Source organism: Oncorhynchus keta, chromosome 30 (assembly GCF_023373465.1).
Source record: "Oncorhynchus keta strain PuntledgeMale-10-30-2019 chromosome 30, Oket_V2, whole genome shotgun sequence".
In the NCBI taxonomy this organism is placed as follows: Eukaryota; Metazoa; Chordata; class Actinopteri; order Salmoniformes; family Salmonidae; genus Oncorhynchus; species Oncorhynchus keta.
Window position 1 is genome coordinate 795,626 of NC_068450.1, and position 12,675 is coordinate 808,300.

Below are 12,675 nucleotides of genomic sequence, written 5' to 3' on the forward strand. Positions count from 1 at the left end.
CTGGATGGTATACCAGATGATGACCCACTCTGGATGGTATACCAGATGATGACCCACTCTGGATGGTATACCAGATGATGACCCACTCTGGATGGTATACCAGATGACGAACCACTCTGGATGGTATACCAGATGATGACCAACTCTGGATGGTATACCAGATGATGACCAACCTCTGGATGGTATACCAGATGACGACCCACTCTGGATGGTATACCAGATGATGACCAACCTCTAGATGGTATACCAGATGATGACCAACCTCTAGATGGTATACCAGATGATGATCAACCTCTGGATGGTATACCAGATGATGACCCACTCTGGATGGTATACCAGATGATGACCAACCTCTAGATGGTATACCAGATGATGACCAACCTCTAGATGGTATACCGGATGATGATCAACCTCTGGATGGTATACCGGATGATTACCCACTCTGGATGGTATACCGGATGATGATCAACCTCTAGATGGTATACCGGATGATGACCAACCTCTGGAAGGTATATCAGATGACGACCCACTCTGGATGGTATACCAGATGATGACCAACCTCTAGATGGTATACCAGATGATGACCAACCTCTAGATGGTATACCAGATGATGATCAACCTCTGGATGGTATACCAGATGATGACCCACTCTGGATGGTATACCAGATGATGACCAACCTCTAGATGGTATACCGGATGATGATCAACCTCTGGATGGTATACCGGATGATTACCCACTCTGGATGGTATACCGGATGATGATCAACCTCTAGATGGTATACCGGATGATGACCAACCTCTGGAAGGTATATCAGATGACGACCCACTCTGGATGGTATACCAGATGATGACCAACCTCTAGATGGTATACCAGATGATGACCAACCTCTGGATGGTATACCAGATGATGACCAACCTCTGGATGGTATACCAGATGATGACCAACCTCTGGATGGTATACCAGATGATGACCAACCTCTGGATGGTATACCAGATGATGACCAACCTCTGGATGGTATACCAGATGATGACCAACCTCTGGATGGTATACCAGATGATGACCAACCTCTGGATGGTATACCAGGTGATGACCAACCTCTGGATGGTATACCAGGTGATGACCAACCTCTGGATGGTATACCAGGTGATGACCAACCTCTGGATGGTATACCAGATGATGACCAACCTCTGGATGGTATACCAGATGATGACCAACCTCTGGATGGTATACCAGATGATGACCAACCTCTGGATGGTATACCAGATGATGACCAACCTCTGGATGGTATACCAGATGATGACCAACCTCTGGATGGTATACCAGATGATGACCAACCTCTGGATGGTATACCAGATGATGACCAACCTCTGGATGGTATACCAGATGATGATCAACCTCTGGATGGTATACCAGATGATGACCAACCTCTGGATGGTATACCAGATGATGACCCACTCTGGATGGTATACCAGATGATGACCCACTCTGGATGGTATACCAGATGATGACCCACTCTGGATGGTATACCAGATGACGAACCACTCTGGATGGTATACCAGATGACGACCAACTCTGGATGGTATACCAGATGACGACCCACTCTGGATGGTATACCAGATGATGACCCACTCTGGATGGTATACCAGATGATGACCAACCTCTAGATGGTATACCAGATGATGACCAACCTCTAGATGGTATACCAGATGATGATCAACCTCTGGATGGTATACCAGATGATGACCCACTCTGGATGGTATACCAGATGATGACCAACCTCTAGATGGTATACCAGATGATGACCAACCTCTAGATGGTATACCGGATGATGATCAACCTCTGGATGGTATACCGGATGATTACCCACTCTGGATGGTATACCGGATGATGATCAACCTCTAGATGGTATACCGGATGATGACCAACCTCTGGAAGGTATATCAGATGACGACCCACTCTGGATGGTATACCAGATGATGACCAACCTCTAGATGGTATACCAGATGATGACCAACCTCTAGATGGTATACCAGATGATGACCAACCTCTAGATGGTATACCAGATGATGATCAACCTCTGGATGGTATACCAGATGATGACCCACTCTGGATGGTATACCAGATGATGACCAACCTCTAGATGGTATACCAGATGATGACCAACCTCTAGATGGTATACCGGATGATGATCAACCTCTGGATGGTATACCGGATGATTACCCACTCTGGATGGTATACCGGATGATGATCAACCTCTAGATGGTATACCGGATGATGACCAACCTCTGGAAGGTATATCAGATGACGACCCACTCTGGATGGTATACCAGATGATGACCAACCTCTAGATGGTATACCAGATGATGACCAACCTCTGGATGGTATACCAGATGATGACCAACCTCTGGATGGTATACCAGATGATGACCAACCTCTGGATGGTATACCAGATGATGACCAACCTCTGGATGGTATACCAGATGATGACCAACCTCTGGATGGTATACCAGATGATGACCAACCTCTGGATGGTATACCAGATGATGACCAACCTCTGGATGGTATACCAGATGATGACCAACCTCTGGATGGTATACCAGATGATGACCAACCTCTGGATGGTATACCAGATGATGACCAACCTCTGGATGGTATACCAGATGATGACCAACCTCTGGATGGTATACCAGATGATGACCAACCTCTGGATGGTATACCAGGTGATGACCAACCTCTGGATGGTATACCAGATGATGACCAACCTCTGGATGGTATACCAGATGATGACCAACCTCTGGATGGTATACCAGATGATGACCAACCTCTGGATGGTATACCAGATGATGACCAACCTCTGGATGGTATACCAGATGATGACCAACCTCTGGATGGTATACCAGATGATGACCAACCTCTGGATGGTATACCAGATGATGACCAACCTCTGGATGGTATACCAGATGATGACCAACCTCTGGATGGTATACCAGATGATGACCAACCTCTGGATGGTATACCAGATGATGACCAACCTCTGGATGGTATACCAGATGATGATCAACCTCTGGATGGTATACCAGATGATGACCAACCTCTGGATGGTATACCAGATGATGACCAACCTCTGGATGGTATACCAGATGATGACCAACCTCTGGATGGTATACCAGATGATGACCAACCTCTGGATGGTATACCAGATGATGACCAACCTCTGGATGGTATACCAGATGATGACCAACCTCTGGATGGTATACCAGATGATGACCAACCTCTGGATGGTATACCAGATGATGACCAACCTCTGGATGGTATACCAGATGATGACCCACTCTGGATGGTATACCAGATGATGACCAACCTCTGGATGGTATACCAGATGATGACCCACTCTGGATGGTATACCAGATGATGACCAACCTCTGGATGGTATACCAGATGATGACCCACTCTGGATGGTATACCAGATGATGACCAACCTCTGGATGGTATACCAGATGATGACCAACCTCTGGATGGTATACCAGATGATGACCCACTCTGGATGGTATACCAGATGATGATCAACCTCTGGATGGTATACCAGATGACGACCCACTCTGGATGGTATACCAGATGATGACCAACCTCTGGATGGTATACCAGATGATGACCAACCTCTAGATGGTATACCAGATGACGACCAACCTCTAGATGGTATACCAGATGACGACCAACCTCTGGATGGTATACCAGATGACGACCAACCTCTGGATGGTATACCAGATGATGACCAACCTCTGGATGGTATACCAGATGATGACCCACTCTGGATGGTATACCAGATGATGACCAACCTCTGGATGGTATACCGGATGATGACCCACCTCTGGATGGTATACCAGATGATGATCAACCTCTGGATGGTATACCAGATGATGATCAACCTCTGGATGGTATACCAGATGATGATCAACCTCTGGATGGTATACCAGATGATGACCAACCTCTGGATGGTATACCAGATGACGACCAACCTCTGGATGGTATACCAGATGATGACCCCTCTGGATGGTATACCAGATGATGACCAACCTCTGGATGGTATACCGGATGATGACCCACCTCTGGATGGTATACCGGATGATGATCAACCTCTGGATGGTATACTCTGGATGGGATGATGATCAACCTCTGGATGGTATACCGGATGATGATCAACCTCTGGATGGTATACCAGATGATGATCAACCTCTGGATGGTATACCAGATGATGATCAACCTCTGGATGGTATACCAGATGATGATCAACCTCTGGATGGTATACCAGATGATGATCAACCTCTGGATGGTATACCAGATGATGATCAACCTCTGGATGGTATACCACGTGACGACCAACCTCTGGATGGTATACCAGATGATGACCAACCTCTGGATGGTATACCAGATGATGACCCACTCTGGATGGTATACCAGATGATGACCAACCTCTGGATGGTATACCGGATGATGACCCACTCTGGATGGTATACCGGATGATGATCAACCTCTGGATGGTATACCGGATGATGATCAACCTCTGGATGGTATACCAGATGATGATCAACCTCTGGATGGTATACCAGATGATGATCAACCTCTGGATGGTATACCACGTGACGACCAACCTCTGGATGGTATACCAGATGATGACCAACCTCTGGATGGTATACCAGATGATGACCAACCTCTGGATGGTATACCAGATGATGACCCACTCTGGATGGTATACCAGATGATGACCAACCTCTGGATGGTATACCGGATGATGACCCACTCTGGATGGTATACCGGATGATGATCAACCTCTGGATGGTATACCGGATGATGATCAACCTCTGGATGGTATACCAGATGATGATCAACCTCTGGATGGTATACCAGATGATGATCAACCTCTGGATGGTATACCAGATGATGATCAACCTCTGGATGGTATACCAGATGATGATCAACCTCTGGATGGTATACCAGATGATGATCAACCTCTGGATGGTATACCAGATGATGATCAACCTCTGGATGGTATACCAGATGATGATCAACCTCTGGATGGTATACCAGATGATGACCAACCTCTGGATGGTATACCAGATGATGACCAACCTCTGGATGGTATACCAGGTGATGACCAACCTCTGGATGGTATACCAGGTGATGACCAACCTCTGGATGGTATACCAGGTGATGACCAACCTCTGGATGGTATACCAGGTGATGACCAACCTCTGGATGGTATACCAGGTGATGACCAACCTCTGGATGGTATACCAGGTGATGACCAACCTCTGGATGGTATACCAGGTGATGACCAACCTCTGGATGGTATACCAGGTGATGACCAACCTCTGGATGGTATACCAGGTGATGACCAACCTCTGGATGGTATACCAGGTGATGACCAACCTCTGGATGGTATACCAGATGACGACCCACTCTGGATGGTATACCAGATGATGACCCACTCTGGATGGTATACCAGATGATGACCAACCTCTGGATGGTATACCAGATGACGACCCACTCTGGATGGTATACCAGATGATGACCAACCTCTAGATGGTATACCAGATGATGACCAACCTCTAGATGGTATACCAGATGATGACAAACCTGTGGATGGTATACCAGATGACGACCCACTCTGGATGGTATACCAGATGATGACCAACCTCTAGATGGTATACCAGATGATGATCAACCTCTGGATGGTATACCAGATGATGACCCACTCTGGATGGTATACCAGATGATGACCAACCTCTAGATGGTGTACCAGATGATGACCAACCTCTGGATGGTATACCAGATGATGACCAACCTCTCGATGGTATACCAGATGATGACCCACCTCTGGATGGTATACCAGATGATAACCCACTCTGGATGGTATACCAGATGATGACCCACTCTGGATGGTATACCAGATGATGACCCACTCTGGATGGTATACCAGATGACGATCAACCTCTGGATGGTATACCAGATGACGACCCACTCTGGATGGTATACCAGATGATGACCAACCTCTGGATGGTATACCAGATGACGACCCACTCTGGATGGTATACCAGATGATGACCAACCTCTAGATGGTATACCAGATGATGACAAACCTCTAGATGGTATACCAGATGATGATCAACCTCTGGATGGTATACCAGATGATGACCCACTCTGGATGGTATACCAGATGATGACCAACCTCTGGATGGTATACCAGATGATGACCAACCTCTGGATGGTATACCAGATGATGACCAACCTCTAGATGGTATACCAGATGATGATCAACCTCTGGATGGTATACCAGATGATGACCCACTCTGGATGGTATACCAGATGACGACCAACCTCTGGATGGTATACCAGATGATGACCAACCTCTAGATGGTGTACCAGGTGACGACCCACTCTGGATGGTATACCAGATGATGACCAACCTCTGGATGGTATACCAGATGATGACCCACTCTGGATGGTATACCAGATGATGACCAACCTCTGGATGGTATACCAGATGATGACCAACCTCTGGATGGTATACCAGATGATGACCAACCTCTGGATGGTATACCAGATGATGACCAACCTCTGGATGGTATACCAGATGATGACCAACCTCTGGATGGTATACCAGATGATGACCAACCTCTGGATGGTATACCAGATGATGACCAACCTCTGGATGGTATACCAGATGATGACCAACCTCTGGATGGTATACCAGATGATGACCAACCTCTGGATGGTATACCAGATGATGACCAACCTCTGGATGGTATACCAGATGATGACCAACCTCTGGATGGCATACCAGATGATGACCAACCTCTGGATGGTATACCAGATGATGACCAACCTCTGGATGGTATACCAGATGATGACCAACCTCTGGATGGTATACCAGATGATGACCAACCTCTGGATGGTATACCAGATGATGACCAACCTCCAGATGATGACCAACCTCTGGATGGTATACCAGATGATGACCAACCTCTGGATGGTATACCAGATGATGACCCACTCTGGATGGTATACCAGATGATGACCCACTCTGGATGGTATACCAGATGATGACCCACTCTGGATGGTATACCAGATGATGAACCACTCTGGATGGTATACCAGATGATGACCAACTCTGGATGGTATACCAGATGATGACCCACTCTGGATGGTATACCAGATGATGACCCACTCTGGATGGTATACCAGATGATGACCAACCTCTAGATGGTATACCAGATGATGACCAACCTCTAGATGGTATACCAGATGATGATCAACCTCTGGATGGTATACCAGATGATGACCAACCTCTGGATGGTATACCAGATGATGACCAACCTCTAGATGGTATACCAGATGATACCAGATGATGACCAACCTCTGGATGGTATACCAGATGATGACCAACTCTCTGGTATGGATGATACCAGATGATGACCAACCTCTGGATGGTATACCAGATGATGACCCACTCTGGATGGTATACCAGATGATGACCAACCTCTAGATGGTATACCAGATGATGACCAACCTCTAGATGGTATACCAGATGATGACCAACCTCTGGATGGTATACCAGATGATGATCAACCTCTGGATGGTATACCAGATGATGACCCACTCTGGATGGTATACCAGATGATGACCAACCTCTAGATGGTATACCAGATGATGACCAACCTCTAGATGGTATACCAGATGATGATCAACCTCTGGATGGTATACCAGATGATGACCCACTCTGGATGGTATACCAGATGATGATCAACCTCTAGATGGTATACCAGATGATGACCAACCTCTGGATGGTATACCAGATGATGACCAACCTCTGGATGGTATACCAGATGATGACCAACCTCTAGATGGTATACCAGATGATGACCAACCTCTAGATGGTATACCAGATGATGACCAACCTCTAGATGGTATACCAGATGATGACCAACCTCTGGATGGTATACCAGATGATGACCAACCTCTGGATGGTATACCAGATGATGACCAACCTCTGGATGGTATACCAGATGATGACCAACCTCTGGATGGTATACCAGATGATGACCAACCTCTGGATGGTATACCAGATGATGACCAACCTCTGGATGGTATACCAGATGATGACCAACCTCTGGATGGTATACCAGATGATGACCAACCTCTGGATGGTATACCAGATGATGACCAACCTCTGGATGGTATACCAGATGATGACCAACCTCTGGATGGTATACCAGATGATGACCAACCTCTGGATGGTATACCAGATGATGACCAACCTCTGGATGGTATACCAGATGATGACCAACCTCTGGATGGTATACCAGATGATGACCAACCTCTGGATGGTATACCAGATGATGACCAACCTCTGGATGGTATACCAGATGATGACCAACCTCTGGATGGTATACCAGATGATGACCAACCTCTGGATGGTATACCAGATGATGACCAACCTCTGGATGGTATACCAGATGATGACCAACCTCTGGATGGTATACCAGATGATGACCAACCTCTGGATGGTATACCAGATGATGACCAACCTCTGGATGGTATACCAGATGATGACCAACCTCTGGATGGTATACCAGATGATGATCAACCTCTGGATGGTATACCAGATGATGACCAACCTCTGGATGGTATACCAGATGATGACCAACCTCTGGATGGTATACCAGATGATGACCAACCTCTGGATGGTATACCAGATGATGACCAACCTCTGGATGGTATACCAGATGATGACCAACCTCTGGATGGTATACCAGATGATGACCAACCTCTGGATGGTATACCAGATGATGACCAACCTCTGGATGGTATACCAGATGATGACCAACCTCTGGATGGTATACCAGATGATGACCAACCTCTGGATGGTATACCAGATGATGACCAACCTCTGGATGGTATACCAGATGATGACCAACTCTGGATGGTATACCAGATGATGATCAACCTCTGGATGGTATACCAGATGATGACCCCTCTGGATGGTATACCAGATGATGACCAACCTCTGGATGGTATACCAGATGATGACCAACCTCTGGATGGTATACCAGATGATGACCAACCTCTGGATGGTATACCAGATGATGACCAACCTCTGGATGGTATACCAGATGATGATCAACCTCTGGATGGTATACCAGATGACGACCAACCTCTGGATGGTATACCAGATGATGACCAACCTCTGGATGGTATACCAGATGATGACCAACCTCTGGATGGTATACCAGATGATGACCAACCTCTGGATGGTATACCAGATGATGACCAACCTCTGGATGGTATACCAGATGATGACCAACCTCTGGATGGTATACCAGATGATGACCAACCTCTGGATGGTATACCAGATGATGACCCACTCTGGATGGTATACCAGATGATGACCAACCTCTGGATGGTATACCAGATGATGACCCACTCTGGATGGTATACCAGATGATGATCAACCTCTGGATGGTATACCAGATGATGATCAACCTCTGGATGGTATACCAGATGATGATCAACCTCTGGATGGTATACCAGATGATGACCAACCTCTGGATGGTATACCAGATGATGACCAACCTCTGGATGGTATACCAGATGATGACCCACTCTGGATGGTATACCAGATGATGACCAACCTCTGGATGGTATACCAGATGATGACCCACTCTGGATGGTATACCAGATGATGACCTCTGGATGGTATACCTCAACCTGGATGGTATACCAGATGATGACCAACCTCTGGATGGTATACCAGATGATGATCAACCTCTGGATGGTATACCAGATGATGATCAACCTCTGGATGGTATACCAGATGATGATCAACCTCTGGATGGTATACCAGATGATGATCAACCTCTGGATGGTATACCAGATGATGATCAACCTCTGGATGGTATACCAGATGATGACCAACCTCTGGATGGTATACCAGATGATGACCAACCTCTGGATGGTATACCAGATGATGACCCACTCTGGATGGTATACCAGATGATGACCAACCTCTGGATGGTATACCGGATGATGACCCACTCTGGATGGTATACCGGATGATGATCAACCTCTGGATGGTATACCAGATGATGATCAACCTCTGGATGGTATACCAGATGATGATCAACCTCTGGATGGTATACCAGATGATGATCAACCTCTGGATGGTATACCAGATGATGACCAACCTCTGGATGGTATACCAGATGATGACCAACCTCTGGATGGTATACCAGATGATGACCAACCTCTGGATGGTATACCAGATGATGACCCACTCTGGATGGTATACCAGATGATGACCAACCTCTGGATGGTATACCAGATGATGACCCACTCTGGATGGTATACCGGATGATGATCAACCTCTGGATGGTATACCGGATGATGATCAACCTCTGGATGGTATACCAGATGATGATCAACCTCTGGATGGTATACCAGATGATGATCAACCTCTGGATGGTATACCAGATGATGATCAACCTCTGGATGGTATACCAGATGATGATCAACCTCTGGATGGTATACCAGATGATGATCAACCTCTGGATGGTATACCAGATGATGATCAACCTCTGGATGGTATACCAGATGATGATCAACCTCTGGATGGTATACCAGATGATGACCAACCTCTGGATGGTATACCAGATGATGACCAACCTCTGGATGGTATACCAGGTGATGACCAACCTCTGGATGGTATACCAGGTGATGACCAACCTCTGGATGGTATACCAGGTGATGACCAACCTCTGGATGGTATACCAGGTGATGACCAACCTCTGGATGGTATACCAGGTGATGACCAACCTCTGGATGGTATACCAGGTGATGACCAACCTCTGGATGGTATACCAGGTGATGACCAACCTCTGGATGGTATACCAGGTGATGACCAACCTCTGGATGGTATACCAGGTGATGACCAACCTCTGGATGGTATACCAGATGGACCCACTCTGGATGGTATACCAGATGATGACCCACTCTGGATGGTATACCAGATGATGACCAACCTCTGGATGGTATACCAGATGATGATCAACCTCTGGATGGTATACCAGATGATGATCAACCTCTGGATGGTATACCAGATGATGACCAACCTCTAGATGGTATACCAGATGATGACCAACCTCTGGATGGTATACCAGATGATGACCCACTCTGGATGGTATACCAGATGATGACCAACCTCTAGATGGTATACCAGATGATGATCAACCTCTGGATGGTATACCAGATGATGACCCACTCTGGATGGTATACCAGATGATGACCAACCTCTAGATGGTGTACCAGGTGACGACCCACTCTGGATGGTATACCAGATGATGACCAACCTCTCGATGGTATACCAGATGATGACCCACCTCTGGATGGTATACCAGATGATAACCCACTCTGGATGGTATACCAGATGATGACCCACTCTGGATGGTATACCAGATGATGACCCACTCTGGATGGTATACCAGATGATGATTAACCTCTGGATGGTATACCAGATGACGACCCACTCTGGATGGTATACCAGATGATGACCAACCTCTGGATGGTATACCAGATGATGACCCACTCTGGATGGTATACCAGATGATGACCAACCTCTGGATGGTATACCAGATGATGACAAACCTCTAGATGGTATACCAGATGATGATCAACCTCTGGATGGTATACCAGATGATGACCCACTCTGGATGGTATACCAGATGATGACCAACCTCTAGATGGTATACCAGATGATGACCAACCTCTAGATGGTATACCAGATGACGACCAACCTCTAGATGGTATACCAGATGACGACCAACCTCTAGATGGTATACCAGATGACGACCAACCTCTGGATGGTATACCAGATCATGACCAACCTCTGGATGGTATACCAGATGATGACCCACTCTGGATGGTATACCAGATGATGACCCACTCTGGATGGTATACCAGATGATGACCCACTCTGGATGGTATACCAGATCATGACCAACCTCTGGATGGTATACCAGATCATGACCAACCTCTGGATGGTATACCAGATCATGACCAACCTCTGGATGGTATACCAGATGATGACCCACTCTGGATGGTATACCAGATGATGACCCACTCTGGATGGTATACCAGATGATGACCCACTCTGGATGGATGATGACCCCTCTGGATGGTATACCAGATGATGACCAACCTCTGGATGGTATACCAGATGATGACCCACTCTGGATGGACCGGATGATGACCCCTCTGGATGGTATACCGGATGATGACTCTGATGATACCAGATGATGACCCACTCTGGATGGTATACCAGATGATGACCCACTCTGGATGGTATACCAGATGACGACCCACTCTGGATGGTATACCAGATGACGACCCACTCTGGATGGTATACCAGATGATGACCAACCTCTGGATGGTATACCAGATGATGACCAACCTCTGGATGGTATACCAGATGATGACCAACCTCTGGATGGTATACCAGATGATGACCAACCTCTGGATGGTATACCAGATGATGACCAACCTCTGGATGGTATACCAGATGATGACCAACCTCTGGATGGTATACCAGATGATGACCAACCTCTGGATGGTATACCAGATGA